The sequence below is a fragment of the Heterocephalus glaber genome, unplaced genomic scaffold, assembly GCF_053883595.1.
Source record: "Heterocephalus glaber isolate CG9 unplaced genomic scaffold, H.glaber_assembly_v1.0 deba00001606, whole genome shotgun sequence".
NCBI lineage: Eukaryota > Metazoa > Chordata > Mammalia > Rodentia > Bathyergidae > Heterocephalus > Heterocephalus glaber.
Genome location: NW_028258377.1, coordinates 11,635,012 through 11,661,398, shown reverse-complemented (window position 1 = coordinate 11,661,398; position 26,387 = coordinate 11,635,012). Strand labels below are relative to the sequence as shown.

The 26,387-nt window shown below is 48.7% G+C and overlaps 1 long non-coding RNA gene across 3 annotated transcripts in view; it reads left to right on the top strand.

Moving 5' to 3' along the window:
- LOC110344461 (uncharacterized) overlaps positions 1–26,387 on the top strand; it is a 255,570-nt gene that overhangs the window by 4,830 nt on the left and 224,353 nt on the right. For 2 of the 3 annotated variants that reach the window (XR_015444745.1, XR_015444746.1), the window contains exon 2: positions 8,185–8,249. This is a non-coding gene — a long non-coding RNA (uncharacterized LOC110344461). Of the gene's footprint in view, positions 1–3,770; positions 3,933–8,184; positions 8,250–26,387 lie in introns of those variants that run through there. The other variant, XR_015444747.1, reaches the window with a different exon arrangement.

Sequence of the window (26,387 nt, the reverse complement as noted above, 5' to 3'; positions counted from 1 at the left end):
CAGCCTTTACTGAGGAAGTGGAGGCAGAAGGATTGCAAGTTTGAGGCCAACCTGGACAACTTAGTGAAACCTGTCTCAAATAGAAAATAAAATTAAAAAAGAGCTAAGGATGCATCTCAGTAGTGGAGCACTGGTTTGCCGTGCATGAGACCCTGGTTTCAATCCCCAGCACCATGGCTGGACAGAGAGGACATGAAGGTAGCCTTTGGGGTGAGGGATGGCCAGCCTAGAAAGGAAAGATGGAATATGTTGGTGGAGTCACCCCCAAATGACATTGGTGTACTTGTGGTTATACCCTAATTTGAAGTAGGGCCTTGGATAAGTTACTATTTTTTTTCCAAGCTCCAGTTTTCTCATTGAGTGTCTAACACATTTAAGCAATTGTATTTGTTGAATGGATAAGGAATGGATCTGTAAAATTAGAATTGCCAGTGGACCCTCAAGTTATGACTGGCTTGACGTATGAACGACTTGGGTTAATTAGGTTAATGGAAGATTCGTCTGCCTCTTGTTATCTATAGCATGTACCCAAGTAAACATCCAGCTCTCAGCTGTATTGACTTAGTTACAATCAGCCCTCAGGAACTGATCGAGTTCATAAGTCAAGGGTCCCCTGTATAACATAGGTGGAGTATCTCTCATCTAAAATGTATAATGAGATACCTTAGGAATAGGACCCAAATTTAAACATGAAATTCATTTGTGTTTCATACCTTTATACACATAGCCTGAAGATAATTTTATACAATATATTTAATGTAACTATGTTTTGACTGTGGCCCATCACATGAGGTCTGGTGTAGAGTTTTCCATTTGTGATGTCATGTCAATGCTCAAAAGGTTTTGAATTTTGAAACATTTTGGATTTCAGATTTTTGGATTGGGGATGTTCCACCGGCAGCTCTCATCTTGGAGGATTGTGGGGACTGAATGAGATGAAGGTGGAAAGCACAGGGTCTGCAGAAAGCCCTTGGAAAGTGCTGGCGGCGTTTTCTGTAGCTGAGGCTGGGGGAGCATGGCCCTTGCCCTTCCATGATGCCGCCTGCTTGTTTCAACTTCCTCTCTTCACCTGCCTTCCCTCTGCTCTGGGGCTCTGAGGCTCGCTCTAGAGCACAGGTGCCATAATTTCTCTGGGGGAGAGTTCCCAGGAGCAAACACCATGAAGTCCCGGAACTGATGTGTGCATGCCAGAGCTGGCAAGGCCTCCAGAGGCATAGTGGAACCATGGATCACACAGCCCGATGAGCCACACAGATCTGACTCTCCTGCCAGCTCTGTGGCCTTGGGGAGACTGCCTCTCCTCTCTGAGCAGGGTCCTCAACAGTTTACCCCTTAGGGCTTTTGTGAGGTGGAAATGAAGAATCTTTGTAAAGTGAAAAGCTGTGCACATGTATATTAATGTGTGCAACTCTATGAAGAAAAGGTGCATCGTTTATTATCTTTTCCACTTCTTCTGCTGAGGGGGCTCAGGTCCCAGATGCCCTGTCAGGATAGAGTGAGCCAGGGCTGGCCTGGGAGAGGGCAGGCAGAGAGGCTCGTACCTTTGGGGAAAGCCAGCCCCAAATAACTCCCAGATTCAGCCCAAGCTGTGCAGGTGAAGGCAGGTAAGAAATTATAGGCACTTGAGGCTTTCTCTCCCAGGGACTTGATTAAAGCTGAGGAGTGTTGGAGCCCAAATAGCTGGGAAAAGTACCCTTTGATATGTTCATTTGGTTTTAATTTTGGGGGGCACAGGGCAGCTCCAGCTTGTTTTATTTCTGCTTCCTTTTAGCGGCTTTCACTTGGCTCCTATCCCCCATTTCCAGCCCCTCCCCTGTTGGAGTTTGTGAATTTCAAGGTCAGCTGAAAGTCAAACTTTACCATGTTGGTGATGAAATGCAAGCAGATGTGGCTGTTTTGGCTGATGGTGGCCACACCCTGAGAGCCACGCTCAGGCCTGGGTGTGATGCCTGACAAAATTAAAGTCTGATCGCTTACAATTCTGGGTTTCCATCTCTGATATTCAGATTTCCGAGAGTACTCATCAGTGTGTGTTTACCTAGAGCCATTGAGAGAAATGGTGCTGGTGGGGAAAGGTATGACTGTCTCGTCCCTGTGTGCTGGGGAATGAGAGCACTCAGAGCGAGTGCTCTGCTTGGGTTTGGGCTCTCTCATGGAGTTGGCTTTGCCAGGATGCTGCTGGACCCCCTTGCTGGGGGAACTGGTAGATTTTCCAACACTGGTTGTGACATGCGCTTGCCCAGTTGCCTGGTCCCCTTTATGTGGGTTTAGCCAGTGGCCCATGCCTGCCACGTGAGCAGGGCTGTGTTGGCAGTGACCTCAGGAAAAGGTCAATTTTCAGCTTGGCTTCCTTGAGTCACCCACACCCCTTTGTGACTCAGAAAGTGGCCCAGCCGGCTGCTTCCAGTGTTCTGATTGATATGGTGGGGGAGGTTCTGATGGAACAGCTTTCTAATGGCCTGGCTACTCTAGCAATGAGCCAGATTCTACCCCTCAGGCTCCACGGAGGGTCTCACACTGTTCCCCAGCTTAGGACCAGAAGCACATGGAGATTGGCCCTGCTGTGACATGCTGGGACTGGCTCACCAGGAAAGTAGAGAGACAGCAGCCTGAGTTTCTTTCTCTGACTTCACCAGCTTTTCCTAGGCCAGCATCCTGTACCCATCATCTCCTAAAGCCTGGTCACAGGGTGGAACAGAAGTATGCTTGAGAGGTGGGTGAGCTTAGGAACAGTGTTTGGGAGTCAGTGCTATGCTGGAAACCCAGCTCCATCAGTGGTCAGCTGTGGGCCCCTGGCCAACTGCCTGAGCTTCTCTAAGCCTCAGTTTCTTTGTCTGTAAGAGGGGATAATGGTGCCCACCTCACAGGGTTGCTGTGAGGATTAAGTGAAATGATGCATGTAAAGTGCCTGGCACAATGCCTGGTACATGGTGCTCAATAATATCTGCTATTATAGCTATTGTCCAAATCCTGGGAGAGCAGTGCTGGAGAGCATCGTGGGGAAGGACCTGCCCTGGCTTCTCTGTGGCCTTTGGGTTTTCCTACCTATAGAGCCCAATTACCCAGGTTGTTCCTCATCCCAGGCACTCAGCTTCTCCCTAGGGTGCTTTCCAGCTCAGCAGGGAGCAGAAGCAGATGTGGATGGGGAGTGAACCTGAAACCACCCTCTCCACCTTGCTGTTTTGAGTGGCAGCATGCTACAGAGAAATGACATTTAGAAAATGTCCCTTAAGTTGAGGAGTTGTCTAAAATGGAGCTGGTTTTTGCAGTGCAGCCATTTTTGGGTAACAAAGCCTGAAATGAGAAAATTCTGAATGCAGAACAAAGCTGAAGAGCCTGCCACAACAGCACATGTGAGTCAACCCGCACTGCCTCGCAAACAGCCTGCCTTGTTAAAATCAGTCCCTTGGTGCAGGGGGATTAGCTCTCTGCAAACTTCCCATCCCAGACTTGCCTGCATTTTTACTTTCCCGGCTGCATGGTTCTTGCTGATCTTCCCCCTGACACACCCGGGGGATTTCCCTGCACATAATGGGGGCCGCTCCCATTGCTAAAATGATGGAGAGTTTTTTCCTTTGCTTTGGCAGAAAAATAGTAACTTCTGCTGGGAATACAGAGAGGCAGAGACATTATCTGGAGCATCCCCTCCTGCTCTGTTCCCTTGGGTACTTTGGAAGGACTGTCTGTCGAGAGCTGAGCAAAGTAGGTCCCTCTAGCTAACTATGGAATTTCCAAGGGTCATTCCTGTTTCTCTTCTTTCTCCAGGAAGTCCTGCCTGGTTAGTTTTGCAGAAAGTTGTGAGAGTTGTTGAGCAATGTTGGAGCCACCGATTTGGGGCTCAGAGTGCAGGGCCCTCCTGTTGCACAGCTGCAGGACCATTATTCACACGTGGCACCCCTGAGTCTGTGCACTGTACAGTCCTGTGGAGCAAGGTAGGTATAGAGAAGCATCTACAAGACCTGTTGGCTGCCCTTGTCTGGGTTGCCACCTACTTTTGTGGCTTGTGGGCCATGAGAAGTATGTTCAAGATGGAGCAATGAGGCCACACCCAGAAGGCTCTAATTCCCCCTTTGCCCTGCAGCTACTGTGGCATGATGTGTTCACAGAGGCAAGGCCAGCAGGCCATTGGCCTGAGTTCTGGAGCCCAAGCTCTTTCTATCCTCTTTGCTGAGCTTCCCCAAGCTTTGGCTGCTCATTATCTCTCCACTGGTGGGCTGAGGGAGGACCAATTACCAGGCCCTTGCTGCCTTGTGCTGCCTTTGGATGCATTTTCTCAAATGGCAAAGGTCTCTTTGGGGAGAGACAATTTGTGGGGAGCTCAGGGCAGCATAATTTATGGGCCCCCTCTTGCCCAGTTAGGAGTGAGTTCGTGGTGACTTAATTTAATTAGTTGAATTTAAGCTGAGCAGATCACCAGAAAGGGCTCAGCATTCTGGTGAACCAGGCATACTTCTCCTCTGAGCAAATCGTGGGCCAAAGAGAAAAAGGTCTAAAGTTACTTCATTCGTTTGGATTTGTTGGTTAGAGGTGACTTCCAGTTTGAAATAGAAATCCACTTATTTTCCTTAACGGGAATCCAGCCCATCAGCTACTCTGCTTGTGCATTTAATGGGAATAATTGAATGGAGCTCAAATTATCATAACCCAATACTCTGCAAGTCAGATCCAATGGCGTCACATTTTTCCTTCAGGGAAGTAAGTACTATGCTCAGCTGTGTGGAGAGGAGCCACCAGCCTCACATACTGCAGCATCTTTTTGGTTGAATTTTAGGGAGCACAGGCCATCAGGCTGGCACTCTGAGGGGCTGTGAGCGGAAGGGGGCCAGGGCAGCAGGTCTCCCTGGCTGTGGCATGTAGCTTTCAGTTGAACAGTGGACTTTGTATTTTAAAAGGATGATCAGGGTAGGACCCAAAGCTAAGCTAGAAGGAACCTCAAAATGCTAACAGTTTAAATGTAGTAGCAGTCATACTGGTAATTAGGATAACCCCCTTATTTTACAGTTGAGGAGACTGAGTTCCTGAGAAACTATATGATATGCTGCCATGACAGGTTCTGGATCCAGTTTTTCAGACTTCCCAGAGCACAGAGGGATGGCTCCAGTGTTGCAATTTAGAGACCCAGACTCTGGAGGGATTCATGAGGAGGCTTCTGTCACCAGCCACCCAATCATGGATAAGGCCCTCTGAGCCTCACTTTCCACATAAGTAAACTGGGGATCCTCCTGCTCTAATTCCCTCACAGACTTGGTTTGTGACTGCAGAGACAGTTAATCCAGGAGTGAGGATTTAGCCAAGCACTGCCTGTTTGAACCATCCACCTGCAAGGGGGAAGCTGCCTGACTGAACAGTGGCAGCATTTGTAGTTTTTCCAAAAGACCAGGTGATCAGAATGACCATAGCAGGGATGGGCTGCTGACTGAGAGCCCTGGATTGTACTCTGTGTTGATGCTCTAATCTATGGAGGAGAAAGGGAGTAGGGAGGAGGTGAAGGACCATCTTCAGGCTCGGCCCATAGCACCCTGGATCATAGCCATCATAGGGATCCTGCGTGGCAGGATAGAATGTGTTGTTTCTGAGATGTTCCCCAGTGGTTCTTGCTTCTGTCAGCCTGCCCTATGAGGCAGGTTTTGGGGAAGCCACCTGTGAGGGATGCATGCAGGTGTGTGAAGGGGAAGACCAAGACTTTTACAGCCAAAGTTCTCCAAATGGAAAGGAAGAGGGGATTTATTCCCAGGTTACTAGTAAACCCTTTATTCCTTTCTTTTTTTGCCTTCCATTTTTATTCTAGATCTTTATGCAATCACCAGGAAACCTGTGCTGGGTTTGGTGATAGTGCTGGGGCTTCAGTTATACCATATTGGGGCTACTAGTGGCAGTTGCTGGACACACAGTGGACAACATCATACTTGTCTGGCTAGGCTTGGACATTTAGGGTATTTGCTCACTGCCTATAGAGAAGCTATGCCTGGTGTCCTGTTTACAGATAAAGCAACGACAAAGCGGCAAAAGTGTTTCAGGAGACCATTTTGGTGTTTCCCCCAAGAGGATTGCTTGGTTATCCTCTTGTTATTTACAAAAGCAAATGGTGCCTTAGCTCTTCAATCACAAACTGTGATGTTGGCGACTTCAAAAAAAAAAGCAGAGTGAATATTATTCCAATATTTATCTTAGCACAAAACTAACATTTCAGGGCCTGTGCCCATAATTCAAATGTTGATGGGGAACACATTGTGTGAATGTGGTGCAAATATATACAAGGGGGAAGTTGCTTATATTTAATAGGGAAACATGAAGTAAACATTTTTGAATAAAATGGTAAAGACTTGAGTTCTACTAGTTGTAATTTCTCACTTTAACATACTTAAATGGCACTTTGCAGAAGGTATCATGTGGTCTGAGAGTTCAGCAGGGCTAAGGTCAAGTTCGTATCATTAAGGATGCTTCTTAGAGCCTGAGCCCACACTTTTACTTTCCTGACATGCTAGGCTCATACTGGTCTAAAAGTTAGTCTGTGGCTCTGGGGGAGTCCAGTGCAGCTTCTTTTTCTCTCCACACGTATTTGCTGGCACTCGAATGCTCATCAGTGGCAGAAGCCCTTGTAAAGCCACTTGGGAAAGGGAAGAGACCCCTTGTTAAGGGCAGTGGTCTTCCAGCTGCTTTACCAGAGGCTCCCCCAAACCAGAGGCTGTGCAACTCCTTGGGGCATCCTTGTTAGGGGAGAGAGGTTGTGTCCCTGTGGTCTAGCCCTAAGAATTTTTATACAGTGGAAACTGGGCTGGTGTTGCATCTTGCATAAGGCAAGGAGGGCTTGCAAGCTTTATGTAAACACTCAGGTGCCTGCCTGTACAAATGTGGGGCCTTGACACTGACAGGCTCTGTTACTACTGCAGGGTAAAGACATGTGGGCACTCGTAGTTCCTTCTGGCATTCTCCAACCTGTGTGTCTCTGGTTGGGGAAGCAGTTCCGGGATGGCACCTGCATACCCAGCCCACAGCCCCATGCCTCTGGCATGATTTGGCAGGTGATAGGCTTACAGAGGGCGTGTGTGATGCTGCAAGTTGGGTCCTGGGGCTTCAGATGCACTTCCTAAATATGTTTCTCCTTCAAGGAGAATGTCTTTGTGACTTCTCCAAGTGAAGAAAGGACAACTTGTGTTTGTCCCATCGCTTTGGTCATGATCATTATCTTGGTTCCTAAAATTTTATTTCGTCAATGGTTATGCTTAGTATTTTTAAGGGCTTCCTGAGATAGGGGAACATTACAAACACTGGTGCACCACTTTCCAGGGAACAGAAATAAAGTAACACTCAGAGGAAGTTCATAGCTTTGGGGATGAGGCAGGGAAGGACCTGCTATCTCATTGGATCAATTTAGCAAACATCAGGACATCTGATGTGTGCCTAGAACTGTGTGAAGCGCTGGAATGAGGGTGAGAGGGAGAGGGTAATGGTGTGCAGGGCAGAGAGGGAAGCAAATTTAGGTCAACTGTGTTTTTAAATGAACAGACATGTGAACACTCACAGTTCCTTCTGTCATTCTCCAGCCTGTGTGTCTCTGGGGCAGAAGTTAGGATTTGACACTGATAATTTAGAAGTTGTTTGTATTAGGGGTTGTGCTCTGAGGCCTAGTGGAAATAATAACATTGCCTATGAACGTAACAGAAATTGTTCCAGGTATTTTACAATATTAATTTGTTTAGCCCTCGCAATCAGACTATGAAGTCAAAATTATCGCCTACATGTTGCAAGTGTGGGTAATTGTATTTTGTTCAGGGTCACACAGGCAGGGTGGTGGGGCTGGTTCAGACCTCAGGCAGTCCAGCTTCAGAGCATGGACCTTTAGTCACTTTAGTAAAGACCTGGATGCTAAGTACTGAACCCACTTCTGCAAACTTTTCCCTGGAGACTTGGGGTTTGGCCAAAGGATCTGCCCTGGGTGTTTTCCTTCAGTGCCCAGGGATGTGCAGGATGGCATTTGGTGTTGAGAGAGGAGAGCTGATCAGAATGTGACTTTTCACTGTCCAAATTCAGCTGAGCAGACCTCCTTTTGGGCTGAGTCTGGGGCACAGGGAAAAATGTGGCATCAATTCCTTCCCCATAGATGCTGAGACCCTCGTCCTAAGGTAAAGTGACTGAACTGAAGTTATTCTTATGTTGACAGTGACTTCCTCCTGGTTTATTCAGGTTCTTCACCAGGAAGTTGATACCTCACCCTGCTGCTGCCCAGCTTGCTGATTCTGCTCCCACAGGTAGGGATCAAACATGCAACCCAGGCCTAACCTATGTTGTTGATTCCTGTCTTATAAGTAGGCAACATTTTGGCTGACTTGCACCTGAGAAGCAGCTGGTTAGAAGTCCTTTGTCCATGCTGTGGTTGTCACTTGATATGTGGTTACCCAGTGAGGAGGAGACAAAGTAAGGTGGAGCAGGGAGGAGGGGAGAGAAGCTGCAGAGGCATGTGAAGGGGAAGATGCAGTGCTGCTGAAGTTGAAATGAGATGCCAGTTTTGAGCATTTCCTAATTTGAGGCATCATCAACAAAGCTGTGAATCTTTAGAAAGGGTGTGGCTTGGGCACATATGGCCAAAGCACATTGATTCTTCCACTAGATGAGTGGTTGGGGAGCGTTCAGTCTAGAGTCCATGGCTACTTCAAAGATTTGTTGGGGAAAACCAAGTTTGAGAACTGCTGTGTTAAATGCTGGGCCAAGTGGTTGTTGAATCCCAGGAAAAATGTGACACACGGGGACACTGGTTAAGAAGCAACATAGAGCTTTATATAAAATGTCTTCTGCCCCAGAAAGCCCCCACCCCTCCACTTAAGTATATTCTACTTTGCAGCAGGCTTTTAGTCTTCTCTAGGGATAGCTTGGGAATACATATCATCTGGGAGTGATCTGCTATCCAAGAAATGACTTGAGAGGCTACCTGGTGTGACTTCTGAGCCAGAAAACTGAAGGAGGAAGGAAAAGCAGAGACCTCTAGCAAAGTCTCCCATTGCTTTCTTTTTTTTTTTTTTTTTTGGTACTAGGGATTGAACTTGGATCCTTGTGCTTGCGCAGCAGGCAGCGAAACCACTGAGCTAAATCCCCGGGCCAAGTCTCCCATTTCTTGATTTCATGAAATGAATCCATTGATGTTGCCATGTTAGTGCTGGTGAAGGATGTGTGTGGGTGGGGCTCTCATTTGTGAGGAGACATCCATGTCTCAGCTGAGGAAGTAGAGGAGTTTTCTTGGGGGACATGGTGACTGGTCCTTAAGGTTTGAAAAATACTTGAACAAAGGATGGGTGGTTCATTTTAGCTGACCTTTGAGAAAAAGAAAAACAGTTTTTGATTTACCATGGCAACAGCTAGAGGGAAGGGGAAAGTGGCAGGAGAGGAGGCATGTGGTGGCAGAACCTCCTTTGAGAGAGGCAGGGTGAGGCCTGACCCTGTGGCCTCTGTCCTCTCCCTTTCCTATACTTGGCTTCTGCATGGAAAACCTCCCTCAAGGCCTGGCATCGGGGAGAACATGCCCCTATGTGGAGGTGTAACGCCTCGATTCCTCATTCCTCAGAGTTGTGGGCCAAGCCCCATTGTCTTTGCTTCTCCACTACTTTCTCTCTTCCAGACTGCCCTGAATCCCCCAGCCTCAGGTAGTCATCCACCCAGTGTAGGGTGACAGGGAGCTGTGATGGCTCCAGTCCTCTCAGGGCCCCTTCTTTTATTTTGGCCTCTCTTCCCCTAGGCCAGGTTTCCCCAGAGCATGGTCTGTGTGGGGCCAGTAGCACACACAGTGACTGCATGAAACCCCCTGAGGGACTTTATTTGAAGTCAATAGTCATGGCGTGTTTGATGTATATTAGAGACCTGTGTTTTCTTAGGTACCAGAACCAAGAATGAGACCCTGGGTCTTCAGGTGGCAGCAGAGTCTCCTGGATCTGCTACCCCTGGAATGTGAGACCCTGTGCTTGCTGCTCCCTGTATAATTTGGGGATAATAGATGCTACCTGCTAGGTTCTTGTGAGAATTTAGTGAGTCAATGCACAGGAAGCATCTAGAAAGTTCTTGGGATGTAATAAGTACTCTATTGGAATTAATTTATTACAATCATTAAAGGTATCTAAAGAAAAATGTTGAACAAATAATAGAGCAGATAGGCACTCCCAAAGTCAAGGTTCTTCCTGCACAGACAATCCTGGATTAATATGTCAGTGCTGCACTTGGTATTTGTATACTTGGGGGAAGGATATCTTGATTGATTCCTCCACGTATCCATCTGTGCAATGGAAAATATAATGCTTTCCTCGTAGAATTGCTAAAAATGAGACTCACCTGGCATAGTGATTGTCAGGAGGCCTTCGTGGGAGATACTGTGATGCTGTTGGGATGGTTGGTGCTGCTGCAAACCACAGTACTGCTCCTGAAGGATGTGGCCCTATGTCATCATTTGGTGCTCAGTATGAGAAGATGGTAAACAGACCCAACAGGACCACCCTTGCAAGGGAACAGGCCTTTTCATGAGATGTGAGGTGGGGAGTTTCCACCCAGGTTGCTCAGATTGCCTCACAGAGAGAGACTAGAGGTGGGCTCAGAAGGGTGGTGGTGGTATTTCAGGAGGCAGTCTGTACCTGCTTATTCTTGGGAAAGTGTGAGGAGAGAGAGGGGCCCAATCCCCTGCTAAGCTCTACTGGGCCATGGAGGCTCTAGCCTGCTCTTCAGGGCCCATGACCTGTGATATGTGAGTTGCAGTTATTGTCTGTAGGGCCCACTCTGGGGCCCATTAACTGAGCTCTTTGTGTCTGGTTGGAACCAGGCTGACCTGAATTCTCTCTTCCCTGGCCACTGGAGTCACCTAGCTATGACCACCCTCAGGAGGAGCCCTCTGTGAGGTTGACACCAAGGGCAGCCGGGCCTGCTTTTGAGACTCAAAAGAGAAAGAAGAGGCTTCTGAAGGCCTCATGTGGGAAACCAAGTCTGGGACTAACCCATTGGCCTGATGAAATGTAGGGCTACAGGGTTGGGAACACTTGAGGGGACCCTTATGCCACATTGTCCTATGGTTGGGGTGGGGAGCATAAGGCTCAGTGTCCTGAGAGGGCTGGGAGGCCCCTTTCAAGCAGCCTGGAGCTCCCTCATAGGCAGAGAAAATTAGGGTTTTGAGCTCTAGCCTCTGACCCCTGGTGGGAGTGGCCCTCACTTGGCTGCATGCAGACCATTAGGGCAAGGAGTGAGGCCACAGTTTTCCAGTCACAGGCTGTGGAGCTGTATGAATTCCATGGTTGCTCTTGTGAAATTACACCTATTGCCCTCATGTTTTGTTCTTGTGTAAAGGCATCATTGTAGACCCCAGACTCTTTAACATCTTCAGTCAGTGTGCCCCAGTTTTATTCTGTAGCTATGTTTGGGAATGGGCATGGAGTGGCCATCTCTGTGTGGGAATAGTAGGAATCATCAAAAGATACTGCTATTTATATAACTACTACTACTGATAATTCAATATCTACATCTCTCTGAACTCCCCGTGCACTCTAGGAGGCAGGTATTATCTCTGTTTTACAGATACAGAAATGAGTTTCAGCAATCCTTAGGGGCTATTCTCATTTGCTGCCATTAGTATTATTTAAGAGCACATGCCACAGTTTAGTAAGTGCATTCATATGCAGGACTCCCTGAGTCTGTGCTCTTAATCTTTTTGAATTGCTTTTATTTTCTCTTGTTCTTTGTCATGTGAGGGTACACCAAAGCAAGAGAGGATCCCATCATTCCATCTGCCTCCTGGGCGCCCTTGCTCTGTGCCAGCTGTGTGCTGGCTGTTTTTCACACTTTCCTTCCCCTCTGCACCACTGGTCAAAGTTCTGCTGGGGTTTGGGTATGAAACATTTGGGACTTTTCCTGCCAGTGACCCCAGAGATGGTGAAGCTACACTGGGAGATTGGCCTGGGCCTACAATACATCCAGGAGGGTTGCTATTGTGGCAGTGGGTACCTGGGACCCTGTCCCTGGCCAATGGGTGAGTGCCCAGCCTCTGATTCCATACCACACCTTCCTGAGTTATTCTAGACATCTGGGCTCAGGTGACTGGTCTTGGTCCTTTTGATGCTACCTTTGGGCTCTTGGTAAATCATTGTTTCTGAAAGGCCTTGTGACAAGATGGATCGGGGTAACGTGAGCTTTGGTTCTCCTCACTCCCTGCTTAGCCCCAGTGGCTGCATGGTCCTGAGCTCTTGGTCTCTACCTCTTTCTCTACAGAGTGGGAATGGTGATCTCTGGCTGGCCTCTGCCACAGGGTTGCTTTAAGGACTGTCAAGATGAATGTGTGAAGGATATGTTGTATCTCAATGTAAGAGGGTACTGTGCTTTTGATGCCCCATGGGAAGACTTCTTTGATCCCCCTCCTCACTGGGTTAGAGCTATGAGTCCACAGCCCCTACTGCTTCCTCTATTATAGTTATCATCGTATTATAAAACTGCCAGTCTATGAGTTTGTCTTGCCCATTTGAGAGTTCTTGAGGCCAGGAACTGTCTTGAAAACCACTGATGGCACAAACTTGATACACAGTAAATGTTTGTTAAATTAGTAGATGATTAGGTGAATCCTGAGAATTGGCTGGTTGTGCTTCCAGTTCTGATGTAACCTCTCATTGGCAAAGGAATTCTTCAAAAAGAGGGTTAGGAGTGAAGAATCAGATGTAATGTTTCCTTAAGGCTCTTTATCTGAATAGTCTGTGGGTATACCAGGTGTGGCTTGATTCAGAACCCAGACTTTGTCCCCTTACCTTGGGTCCTTTAAGCAGAGAATTATTTATTTATTTATTTTTGGTACCAGGGATCGAACTCAGGTCTTTGCACTTGCGCAGCAGGCAGCGAAACCACTGAGCTAAATCCCTGGCCCTAAGCAGAATTATTTTGTGCTTAGTTCCCATGTGGTTAAAAGATGGCTGCAGCAGTTTTATCCCTACATCTCATATTCAGTCCAGTGGGGTTGGGGTTGGTTGAGAATCCTCATCCTAGGATTCTTAGCAGAGATTCTTTGGGTCACTCTGATTGCACTGGCTTTGGTCACGTGTTCTCCTCTGACATAATTACTTGGCCCAGGAAATGCCATTTACTGATTGGCTTAAATTTGGAACTAGCACCCACTCTACATGGAGAATGTGGGAAAGATGGATCCCCAACAAAATTAGAGCTGTTGCTGGAAGAAGGGGAGATGGATATGGGGGGGAATATAAAGCATTTTCATCATAGTTAGCAACTTATGTTTAAAAAGAGTCTATGCATCAGTGCATTGATTCTGAGTTCCTTCAGGCTAAAAAGATGTGTTCATTTTTGGTCATCTGCATGAGCTTGTACAATCCTGTCTGTGGTCTGAACTGTGTGTGTATCTAGCTGTAACCCAACTTCCCCACACCACAGATCCAGCTCAGGGCCTGATAAGGGCTAGCTGTTGGCAGCTCTTTGGGCTTTTCGGTGCTATCTGGCTTAAATATCTTTAAATCTGCATGTGTCCTTTGTGAGATGTCAGTTGGCTGGTTACTTAGAGGTCATTTGTTCCAAATGTTCAGCTGAAAAAAAAAAAAAAGAAAGCCCAGAGATGTGAAAGCTATTCTCTGAAGGCATAGCCAATAGGTCAGAGCCAGGATCAGAAACAAGCAATCCTAGATGCCACCTGAGCTCTCTTCTTCATACCTTTCTGTATTCTCTGATGCCATTTCTACCTGGAGAAGAGATTTAGAGTTGCAGACAAAGAGAGAAGACCCATGCAGGAGGCTACAGGACTCATGATGAGAGCTGAGGTAGCAGAATAACACCTTGTGGGACAACTCAGTCTGTAGACACAACCCTGAGCCACCATGGCCAAAGGTGCCCCACCAAGAGTCTGTGGCAGGCCTCTGGTTTTCAGAAAGCCCCTGGTTATGCTGGCCAGCCTTTGCATTTCTCTTCTTTGAGCTGAATGATTAGGGTTTTTAAGAGAAACCATTATCTGCACGACTTGGGAATGCATGTTTCTCACATATGCAGCCCTTCCAGAAAGACTGAGCCTGGGATGAAGCAGATGAGCTTTACACTGAGGGCAGATACCAATCATTTTTACAATTGTTTGCAACAGGAGAGGAAACATGAGCTTAACAGTTCTGTTGTGGATGGATTTGGGGGAGAAACACGAATGAATTGTCAACAGGATGGCTTCTGCTTTTATCCTGGGATTTGCTGCCGTTCCCTGAGATCTGGCTGCCCTGCACAGAGCCTCAGGATTTACAGACATTCTTTGCAGGTGGGGGCTCATTGTGCGGTGCAGCCTGGGGCTGGGCCTGCCTCTGTAGAAGAGAACATGTCAGGTGTGGCTGGGAGGGGAGCACACTCCTCAGCGGGGAATTTGGTGCAGCCTCTGCACTTCCCCCAGTTGGAGGAGGACCTGAGCAAGGAGCTTTGACCCCAGTGGGCACCTATGGGCCTCCTGAGTTGGTCTAAGCCTCTCCAATGTTTTCAAAAGCTTGAGACAGCAGTTACCAAGAGGAGCAGCCTTTTTAGCTTCCCGCCAAGAAAAAAAAAAGTCCTGCTCAGAAATCCATTTGCGGGAAGTTTGAAGTTTGAAGCCCTCCAGCTGCAGGCTGGCGGCCTGGGTGGTCGGGTGGTGGGGCGGGTGTCCCCAACTGGAAGCAGAGCAGAGTGTGGGGCAGAAAGGAGGGGGGATTTAATAGCAGCAATGGAGGTGGCATCTGATGGACCTGGGTTCCAGTTTTGGCTCTGTCCTAAGCCAGCTGCAAGATCTCAAGCAAGTTACTTAACCTCTCTAAATCTCAGTTTACTTATCTGTAAAATGGAGATAATACCTCATTATCTATATTCTCCATAAGAGAATTAAAAATGGCATATATGTAAAGCCCTTGGCACAGTGTTTGGTACAATTAGTGGAGGTGGTTGTTGCTGTCATTATTCTCCAAAAATATCCCAAATAATTATATCCATGCCGAAACAGTATTTACTCTGTGCAAATCCAGCTTCCAGACAGGTTCCTAGCCGTACTCTTTTCCAGGCATATTTTTATTTTTACTTGGCATAATATTTGTACATATTTACGGGGTGCAGTATAATTCAATACATATATACAATGTGTAATGGTTAAACCAGGTTAATTAAAATGTCCATCTTCTCCAACATTTATCGTTTCTATGGGTCGGGGGCCTCTGGACTTCTCTAGTTATTTTGAAATTTATCATAAATTCCTATAGACTGTACTCATCCTATTTTGCTCTAGAGCACTGTCACTTATTCTTTCTGTCTAACTGCAGTTTAGTACTCATAACATCTTTCCTCACCCTGCCCCTTGCTCTAGTGACTGCAGTCCTACTCACTTCTATGAGATAAAATTTTTAGCTTCCACAAATGAGTGAAAACATGCAATATATGTCTTTCTGTGTCTGGCTTGTTTCACTTAATGTCTTCGAGTTCTATCCATGTTGCCACGGATGCCAGAACTGCATTTTTTTTATGGCTGAATAATATTTTGTGTATATATCCCATTTTCTTTATCTATGCATCTGTTGATGGATATGTTTGTTGGCTGATTCTATAGCATCTTAGCCCCACTCCTAAGCAGGTGGCTACCTGTAAGCACGTTTGTAGAAATTCTGGAACCATCACTCATTAATATTGGTATAGACAATAACATTTCAAAATAATTTGCCGCTTTCCAGATGTTTCCAGCTCTGAGTGCCCCGATACAGGGCAAATGATTCCTCGTTGAGGGAGGAAGAAGTAGATGGGAACTAATCTCACCTGTGCTGGGGTTGTCAAAGGTGGCACAGGTGGAAAGATCTGTAGCGTGGGGCAGAAATTGGGGCCTAGGATGGTTTCCCATCCCCTACTCCAATAATAATTAGGAAAGGAAGGCAGGGGGATGGGAGTCATCAGTGGACAGCCTCAGAGGTTTGTGTGTGTCTTAATTTTTTTGTTTATATGATATTGTCACTGCCCCTCAGCTGACTGTTTTATTTCCATTTTATAGAAAAGGGACAGATAAGTGATTTTCTCCAAGTCTCATTTGAAGGAAGGATAGAGCTGAGAGCTAAACCCAGGCCCGGGTCTACCCTCTCCTAATTTGTTCTGTTGGAAACAACTATTCTTGTTGGGAATGACGGCCTGGGATTTTCAGAAAGCCACCAGGACCTGGCTATGAACAGTACCTGGTGATTTGAGATCCCTCATGGTTTGGGCATTGCTGGGCCCATGTGTCCCTTATCCTTGTGGCTCCCAATTTTTCCCAGCCAACACAGCTACCACACACACTCACACTCCCCACCCCCACACTCCCCAGGCCATACCCTGCCCCACCTGGTGGCAGTGAGGCCCCTGAGCTGGTGGTCTTCTATGGTGTGGGGTGGTGGGGGTTCAGCTGGGCTGGGGCTGGCTACCGGGGTGGTAGCAAGCTTCTCTAACTCTTAGTGTCTGGGTCCCTGGCCTCCCAGTTGGGAATATGCCCCAGTGTTATCACTCTTGCCTGTGGGCTTCCTTTTCATGGTATTTACCATGGTTGTGATACCACTTCAATTGCCTGGTCATTTGGCTATCAGCAACCCTCATGCTAGGATGTAAAAGCCATGATGCTAGGGCTGGTACTCGGTTTGTTTAGTATTGTTTCCTCAGAACCTAGCACCGTGCTTGCCACTCATTGTTTCATTCATTCTTTTCTTATTTGATGTACATATATTGAGTACCTTCTGTTTTGATCTGTGTGGGTACTGTGCTGGGACTGGGCATTGTGGATGCACAGTGGGTGTAGCAGTGAACTCTCCTGTTGTGTCTTTGCCTCCAGGGAGCCACAAGCCAGTGGCAGGCATATCCTGGGAGCTCAGGCTGGCCCGATGAGTGACAGTGATTGTATGCCTGGGCTTGGAGCTTTCATGGTCAGGATGTGGGGGCTGGCCCTCAATCTCTCTGGGCTCCTCTGGGCAGTGAGCTGCAGGATTCCAGAGCTCCCCCTCCTGAAGGTGGTTGGGTACCAGAGCTCTGCTCTCTGATGAAAAGGGCTGGCGAGGAGCCCAGGACTCACTCACCTGACCTGTTGGGGTTTCAGATTTGTTCCATCTGAGCAGTCAATTAATTAGTAACTGGAGCTACCCATCATCCTGGGCCCTTGCATGAATTGCCAGGTGCCCCCTCCTTCCTTTCCATTCGCTCAAATTGAGCAGCCCAGTTCTGTGATATCATTTGAAATGTGGCCAAGAAGCAATTAATGTGCTGTTTGCTGACAAGGATTTGCTGCCACTGCAGGAGCAGGGGCTGGAGATGGGAAGGCCCATGCAGGGGAGAGGAGATGAGAGAGCAAACAAAGGTGCAGATGGTGGCACTGCTACTGGTCTTTGCAGGGCACTACAGCCAGACCTTCCAGCCTTCTCTTGCCTGTCCAGACCTGAGTGCTTCGGGGAATGGTCCAGAGATGGAATGGGATAGATTTCCTGTGGACTTTGATGATGATCATTCAGATTGCAGCTGCCCATTCCTGAGTCCTCAGAGTGTGCTCAGTGTGCTGGGTTCATGGTCCCATGCATCTGCACAGCAACCCTGAGGGAGAGGAATCATGGCCCCACTCTATAGGCAAGGAGGCTAAGGGACCAGAAATGCCAGCACCAGCCTTGGGTGACCCAGGCCGGTGGTGGGGTGGGATCAGAGCTGCTAGAAAAGCCTGCTTGTTCAGGCAGGTGCTGGCAAAGATGGAAAGGGTCAGCCCCTGGGCCCACCGCCAGGTCACAGTGACTTGCATGGGGACATGGGGCTTGATAAATGCAGTATTGTGTAATCAGTGGCTACCTCTGGAGGGTGGTTAGGAAGATTTGGGTGGAGTGGCCAGACCCAGCCCAATTAACGAGACAGAAGAACTGGATGGAGAGAGGGGCCACTTGCAGTGTGGCTGAAAAGGGTCCCTTCCTCACCCTACATGGCTGAGCCTGTGAGGTCTGGGGATTCTCACAGAAGTCCTTGCACATGGAGGTAGTCTGACCCCAGGGGGTCCACCAGGCCCCGCTCTCAGTAGCTGGGTAACACTGTGGTCTGCCTTCTCAGCCTTCTTGACAGTCTTTAGGGCCAGCCTGTGGGAAGCCTTGTCTGCCCTTACTGTTGACTCTTCCTGGGTATAATTATGTAGAGAAATTAGTCAACAGAGATCATTCTCAGGACCACAGTCAATTCACTGTGGGTACCACACAGGCACCATGTCTGTCCTGGAGCATCTTTCCAGACGCGGAGTGCTGGCCTTTATGGATGTGTGCGTCTCACTGAACAGCAGTACAGCTTGGGGCTGGGGCCTGGCCCACTGCCCCACAACCTTTTCACTTAGACCTGGGGTTAGAGGGAAAGCTCTGGCCTTGCCGGCTTGCCAGAAAGAGGCAGAGACTGATGGAATGGAAATGCTGGCCCCTCCCCACCCAGTCCCTTCCCAAATAGCTCATGTGCCAGGCATGATGGGGGGTGGGTGCTGAGAATATAGGGAAAATAGCACATAGGTACAGTTGTCAGGGAGTGTCTAGGATAGGGTGGGAAGAATCTAACAAATGAATGTAGGCAGAAGAAATGCTGTCCATAAACAGGTCTGCTTGTTGATTTCCTTAAAGTAATACACATACATAGTCAAACTGTCCTTGGGTATGTAGTATAAAAAGGTAGACTATGACATCTAGGTCTCTCCACCCGAAGGGTATCCTTTATGCCTCCAGAGATGCGCTATTCAAGGGTTTAGAGGTCAGTGCTTGTATTCAATATATCTTGACTTTCCTTTTATATGAATGGCAGTGTATTCCACACACTGAGCAGCTCATGGCTTTTCCCTTTGTAACATTTGATACATTTTTGGCACTTGATCCATTTTAGCTCAAACAGAGCCACCTCATTCTTTTCAGTAGCTGTGTTCTTCCATCACATAGATGGACTATCCATTCTTTTGACCAGGGCCCTATTGATAGGCTGTGTGGTTGCTGTCTTTTGCTCCAGTATAAGCAATGCTGCTGGAGTAAATGTCCTAATGAACATGTGCACCTAGAAGAAATTCCTAGAAATGGAGATACTGATCAAAGTACTATGTCATATTACACTGATAAGGGGGTTGGACCAGTTTCTTCTCTCATTATTGAGGTGTCTTATTTCCCCATATCTTTACTTCACAAAATGGTATCATCAAACTTGCTTGTCATTGCCAATCTGATAGGGAGAAAATAGTATCTCACTGTGGTTTTGTTTTGCACTGATTTGGTTGTGTGTGGTGAAGCACTTCTGTGTGGCTCCTGACAAGGGTTAGACAGGGTACTCTGTGATTGGTGGGTGCGGCCTTCCCTTCCAGACAGTTGTCCTCTCCAGGGGCTCTGACTGGTGTGCATTTAGCTGCCCATTCATATGGGCAGGAAAGGAGAAGGGGGGCAGAGGCTAGGTGAGAAGCGATGCTGCCTTGAGTTCTGGAGAGGACGTGACAGTGATTTCACTTTTCTGCTGAGAAGGAGATGTGGAGCAATGCTTAGACCAAGGTAAGAGTGGGGGCAGCCTTCTCCCTGCCTGGCCTGGGGGTCAGGCAGCCCACTTGGAGGCAGACAGGGAGACACTGTGTTGTCTCTCAGAGCTTTCCTGCCCTTGGGACCTGGTGTTAGGACAGCTGTTTGTGGAACATGCTCCTTACTGAGCCGCTGGGCTCCAGGTCTGGCATTCTCCTAGTCCAGAGCTTCCTGCTCTACAGTGCTCTGGTGTCAATCTGATGATGGACCTTCTCTCCCTGCCCTTGCAAGCCACCTCATTCATTCAAAGCCATTGTTCCCCATGCTCTGCCTCCCTCCCTTCTATGCCTGTATCCCCAATGCAAGGACAACATCCCAGCCCATCACCGGGGGTTCCTCTTGACTCCAGTCTCTCCTAACTCACCTGACTTGATCACTCTGGTGACCTTAGCTAACTCTTTGCCCCTTTTTGCCAGTTCTGGGTCTTGTACTTTGTGCATAGAAGTCTCTTTAGATAAAGACCAAAGGCCAGTGACACTCACTTCTATGACTGGCCCCTGTCTTCTGCCCTGGTCTTCACATTCAGTCTCCATACAAATCTGCCCATTCATTCTGCCCCAGGCAGACTCCATGCCCTTTGGCCCCATGGCCTTTGGTCACTCCATTCCTCTAGCCTGAGACCCTTCTCTTTTTTACCTTCCAGCAGTGATCACATCACTAGAGGTTAAGGTTAAGAGCACTGACAAGGATCTGTTCTCATAACACTGATTTGCTCTCTTTGCCTAGGGGGTCCCTTTGGGGTCCAAGTGTCTCCTACTGAGGGACTACTAGTGGAAGATCTGGCCTTCATCTGGAGAGCAAGGGCCACCTCCCCATTAGCTCATGACCTTTGTCTGTCTGGCCTGTCATTACGACCATATCTCCTGGCAGAGTACTTGGCACATGGTGGATATGCAGTGGTGTTGAATGCATGGATGAGGGGATGATGAGAGCCACTGAAGGCTTATGAACCATCAAAGAGTCACCTGTCGTAGGCATGAAGAGACATTTAAAAAAGTGATGAGATGGGGCGTGGATTTAGCTCAGTGATTTTGCCACCTGGCTCGCAAGCACAAGGTCCTGAGTTCCATCCCTGGTTCCAACAGTTCAAAAAAAGTGATGAGAGAATCAGAGGGCTAAAGACCTGGGTCAGTGAGGACAGCAGGGGTGGACAGAAGAGGCTCACTTTGCCTGATACTTTCTCCCCATGACCAGGCACAAGTCTGCCTACCAGTCAGCCCTGCTGAGTGCAGAGACTGCTGCTTCCTGCTAGTGTGTCTCTGCATAGCACCTTGCCAGGGCCAGCACACAGGGGACAGGTGCTCTGGGGATGGGCTGGCCAGGACTGGACCTGGCCCCTGAATCCTGCTTAAACTGGGAGAAGGCATTCCCAATGGGCCGTCTGTCACCCTTCCCTCTCTCCAACCCCAAATGAAGGCCAGATGCAACAGGGTAGAAGTTGGGTCCCTGGAGGCAGCATAGTCTGGGCACTGCACTCCACATAGTACCCATGGCAAGCTGTTCAGCCTGTCTGTATGATAATGATGAGGGTTATAGTGAGGATCACCTAAGGCTCTGCACAGAGCCTGTCCCTTGTGGCAGTAATAGTAGGAGTCATATTGAGAGAGAATTGGGCTCTGTGAACCTAACAGGCATAAGTTAAGAGTGTGGGAAGACACTCTAGATCAGTCTCCTGAGTACCTACTCCTTGTAAAGCTCAGGGGACACCAGCCACATTAGCAGAAAGCCAGTCTGGCTGCAGTTATCTGTGACCTCTCAGTGGAGAGGGTTGGCAGGACATGGTCAGGATGATTATTTTGTGCCCTCCATGCCTGTCCAAATATGTGACCATGCCACCTACTTGCCTTCCCTTCCAGCTGTCCTAGATGGTGGTGGACAGACTGGCTAGAGGCTGGCATGTAGAGGGCACTCATGCTCAGCTGAAGCTGGTGCCTTGAGTGTGAAGGGAATCTTAGGACCTGGTGTGCAGCCAGGGCTGTCTGTGCCAGGCTGATGTCACTGGGTGTGAGACCTGTCACTAGGGAAAGGAAGGTCTTGGGAGGCCAGGCAGCCATTGTTGGCTAGCTTATCTGGATTAGGCTTTTCGCGTGAAGGGAAGAAAGGAATCTGCTTTGTTGCAGCTGGGCGCCAGGCTGGAAACACACTTGGTGCTCCTGGCAATCCCCACACTCTCCAAAGCTTATTTGTTGCTTTTCCGAGACGCGTCCAGGTGCTCTGTGTTATGATAGCAAGTGGTGACACAGAGTTAGCTTGAAACAGGATACACAAACAGACTAAAAATAACTGGATTTGGGGTGGATTGGCACTGAGTCTCTCGAGCAGGCTGTCATTGCTCAGCTGAAGGGTGAGGGTAGGCACCATCAAAGGCTCTGCTGTGAGCTAAGGGGGCTGGGTGTGGCAATGGCCCTTTCTCTTGGCACTGCTTTCTGCCACCATGTAGCTAGAGGCCGCCTGAGGGTGGAGGTGCCAGATGGTGCCTGAAGCCCAGGGGAGGGGTATGGTGGGCCCGGATGTGAGTGAGGCAGTTTATGTCTGTTTGGAGGAAGCTGGGCCAATGTTTGGACATCTTTATGGTTTGGGAAGTTTCTTGGCCTCACCCAGAGGAGCCATGGTTGCATCAGAGTTTGAGGTCCTCTCCTCGGTGGCCTATGCAGAGGGAAGGAAGAGGAGAGAGAAATCCAGCGTCTTTGAGAAAGGATGGGGAAACGAGACACTGTTTTGATGCTAGGCTCCAGCTTCAGGCCACCTCTGCTGCACGAGGGAATCTAGATACGTGTTTGGAGGCCAATCTGGGAAGGGAGGGAGGCTGGAGAACCTGATTCTGATACACAGGCCCCATCAGTGAGGTTGCCGTGAGTAGGTGAACATCGTGATAAAAGACCTAGCAAAGAATGGACTCACAGTAGGAAGAGAAAAACTTTGCCATTAGAACTCTACTTACACTTCCATTGCCAAGTGGAGTCTGTGCTTTTGTGAGAGACTCAGCTCCTGCTGCTCAGTGAAGTTCCTCCTCCAGATCACAGGCCCACCTTACCACAGTCCATTCTTCAAGGCGGCTACCCAGCAAGCAGGCATTTGCTTGGTGCTGGTAAGTCCTGTCGACCAATGTGTGTGATTTCCTCCTGGCCATGGGGTAGGGATATACTTCCTTGTCCCTTTGATCTCATGGCCAAGTGATCTGTTTGGGCCAAGAAAGTGTGAGCAGACATGGTATGTGTCACTTTCAGTGGAAGTTGTAAAACTCAGCATGTGATTGGCCTTATGTTATTATTGTTTTTTTGACATGGTTGTTCCAGATGTGGCAGATCTGTCTGCCTGGGCACCAGAACAAGGACAAGGCAGGCAGACACTCCAGTGAGATTTTGGGATTGATGTCATTGCAGCATAACCTAGCCTGTTCTGCTTGTACAACCTCATGCCTGGCCTAGAGTCAACGCCTGAGAACTTACAGAGGCAGAAAGTGGCTTTTCTTCAGAGCCTTCTTGCTCACGGAGTGCCTGCACACCGGTCTTTCTGTTGCTTGAACAAGCCACACACACTCCCTAAGGGCAGGCACCATGGTGTCCCTGTCTTCTCTCTCTGCTGCCAGACAGCTCTATATGTGGCAGGAGTGGGAAAGATGGCAACCTGGACCGTACCCATTTTGATTTACCTGGCGCCAGGATCCTGAGAGCTGAGAGAGGAGGCATGTCAAACTGGACAAGCCTCCTAGGCTGCCAAGCAGAGCCGCATGAGTTCTACCAGGGGAGAGTGAGTTAGCGTGGGGTCTTATGTTTGTCAGCAGTGAACGAATGAGTGAATGAATGAATGAGTGCTGGGCACCACCAGGGCCAGTTTTGCAGGTTCTCCAGGCAAGAGAGTCCTTGGGTACTTGGGTGCTGGGAGAAGTGAGGAGCCCCGGGGAAAGGTAAGGGGCCTGGAGCAGGAGGCTCATGGGGTGGAGGCAGTGGTGGGAGGAGGGGGATGAGGCCCCCAGGCCTGTCTGTGTCTGGCCTGGTCTTTGTTCTCAGAACCCACCGGGCCTGACCCTGCTGTGTACCTGCTCTTCCCTTTGCCACGTGGTGACTTGATCCTCTACTTCAGGTCCATCTGAGTGTGGCCTCCTCTCTGAAAGCCACTTTGATCCCTTAGAATTAGTGGTACCCTCCTCTGCTCCGGAAACTCTTAGTCACCCTCTGCAACGACTGAGTCACTGACCCGAGAGGCCTCCTTTTGAAGTCCTTCCTTGCCAGGCAGCTGGGCAGGGCCCTTATCTTCCTTCTCTCTGTATCCTTCACTGCCTGGTACACGGCCCCTACCCAATTACTGATTATGGAGTGACGAGGGACCTGGCATCTTCTCCAGGGAGCCGAGGGGCACTCAGCTGGAAGCAGAAGCCTCCTGATGGTGTGGCCTCAGGGCCAGGGCCTGGGCTGTCCCTTGGGACCACTCTCATGTTTGAGTGTGTGTGTGAGCAGAGGTGGCATGACCTCCATTCTAGAAGAGAGGTTGAAGCATTAGATTTTCCAGCTCATTGTCAGAGGTTTTTCCAGGTGCTGCAGCCTGGGGTCTAGAGAATCTTTGGCACAAGATAGCTGTCAGGGTTGAGGTGCTAGGGCCTTGGTGTATGTCAGATAACAATGATGTGACCCAAGGGTCCCGGTCCTGATGGGAGCCTATACCACAACCCAGCAGGCAGGCCGTACCTCATTGAAAGTTGGAGCTGAGTAACTTTGTCAAACTTCCCAGAGCCCTGGAGCCCTGGAGACTGGAAAGGAAGGGTGCCCAACCCATGCTGGGTGTGAAAACATTTGTTCTATATCCTCTGCAGCAGGTTGGACAACCTGGGCAGTGCCATGCCACACCCTGGGCCTGCACCCTTTGGATTCTCCACTTTCCCGTGCCTTGGTAGGGTTTCCTGAGGGAAGAAGCCACCCTCGTCTCACAAAGCTTGGAGTCCCCTTTGCAAATAGATGATCTTTTCTTTAGTCCTACAGCTGGCTCTGGAGGACAGGAGGAGGCAGAAGCATCCCAAGAGGGCAAGTCATTGGTACATAATGGCATCCCTTAGACTTGATGCTTCTACAAGCCACACACCAAAGCTCCATGCAATGGCTGCTGTTCTTGATCCCAGGGATGCAGTTCTCCTGCCTGTAGCTTCAGGAAAGCCCTTGCCTTTTCACTGTGCTGGCCCTGACTGGTTAACTGTTAAATGACAACATCCTGACCTTCCATCCCCAGCTCAGCCCCCGTCAGCATTAGTGGGCCCTGGGACCAGGGTCTTTATCTCTTGCTTTAACCTTTAGCTAGTTCTTCTCCCCTACCCTCTCCACTTGGCTTCCCTGCCTACTAAACATGCCTTTCTTTTTCCATCTCTGGTTTTGTGCTCTCTAATATGCTTGCTGCAAACTCTTGCTGTGTGTGACTTCTAATAAAGGGGGACTCTGAGATGTTGATCTAGGATGTGTGCTGTGGACATCTATAAAATGAAAGCACAAGTTGCTGTCTACACCCACAACCCATGGCAGAGTTTGGCTGCTTTGTCCATGGGCAAGTTGTGCCACTCAGAGTAGGGCCAAATGTGAGGTGGAAGGCCAGTCAGTACATTCTGGTCTGGGGGACCTGCCTGGCCCTGCAAGAGGTGAGGTGCAAATTGGTCAAAGCTTCTTCCTTGGGACATGGTGAACATGAGCTTGACCCCTCAGTGACCTGGCTCTACCTTTGTTGGATCAGCTACTGGATGAGGTTACTGGGTCTGGCCCACAGTCCTGGTTGCTGGGTGTGGTATGTGATCAGCTGTATTGAGATGGGTGACACAGTCCTAGCAGAGTGGGAAATGAAGAAATATTGTGGTGAGTGGGGTGAAAGGAGGTGACTCTTGTCTTGAGAAGATGGACAATGGCTGGGTCAGAAGCAACCTGACTTATTAAAAGGGGAGCCTAAAAGGACAAAGCATAAGTTTCTTGCCCTATCTGGGCATTACTGTTAATCTGGACAAAATGGGATTTCCTTCCTTCTACCCCTATATGAGGATGGCTCTGTTTTGGGGCTGAGTTGGGCCACATTTACAGCATTTTCTTCTTTCTGCTGGCTTCTTCACTCATTCAGGGAACCTACTGTGTGCTAGTCATCACACGGGACAGACGTGGGCTTGGCCATCATGGATTACCAGGGAAGGTGGGAAGGGGTGTGGTGGTCATGTAAACTCACCCAGAGGAGGGGAAGGAGGCCTTGGGTGGCAGTGGAAAAGGTATAATCTATCTCTGGGTTGAGCCTCCTAGAGTCATCCTAGATTATGAGCTAGAAACCCTAGAAACTCTGGCAATTCCTTTTTTTTTTTAACTCTGGCAAGTCTTGTGAGGCTGCCCAAACTTTTGGATCCTGCAGGCCCTTCCTAGTTCAGTGAAGACAGCTGTGCTGGGATGCTGGATAATCCTGCCTCATAGTACAATAGTTCTCTTTTCTAGATACATTGTGCTAACATGGACTTGTCTGACCCTGAGGCTGAGTCTGATATGGCCCTCCAGCACTATCGTGGGGCTTGTCTACATTGCTCTTGGCATCATCTGAAATGTAGGTTTGTTCATTTCTTTCTTGTTTCTTGTATGTTTTCTGTTGCTAATGCACTAGAAGGGCATGGTCTTGTCAATCAGTGTTGCACCTTCTGAGCCCGAAATAGGCCCAGAGTAGGGACTCAGCAGGCATTTGTTCCATAATTGAATGAATGAATAAAATGCAAATTGGGGTTTTATAATGGTCTGGTAAATTAGATGGTGGTGTTATCCTATATTCCAGAGGAGGGAAATACGGCTGAATGAGATGGGATGACAGGCCGATTACCTCGCTCAGTGGTGGTGAGCCTACATACCTAGCTGGTAGGTCCCAGGGCTG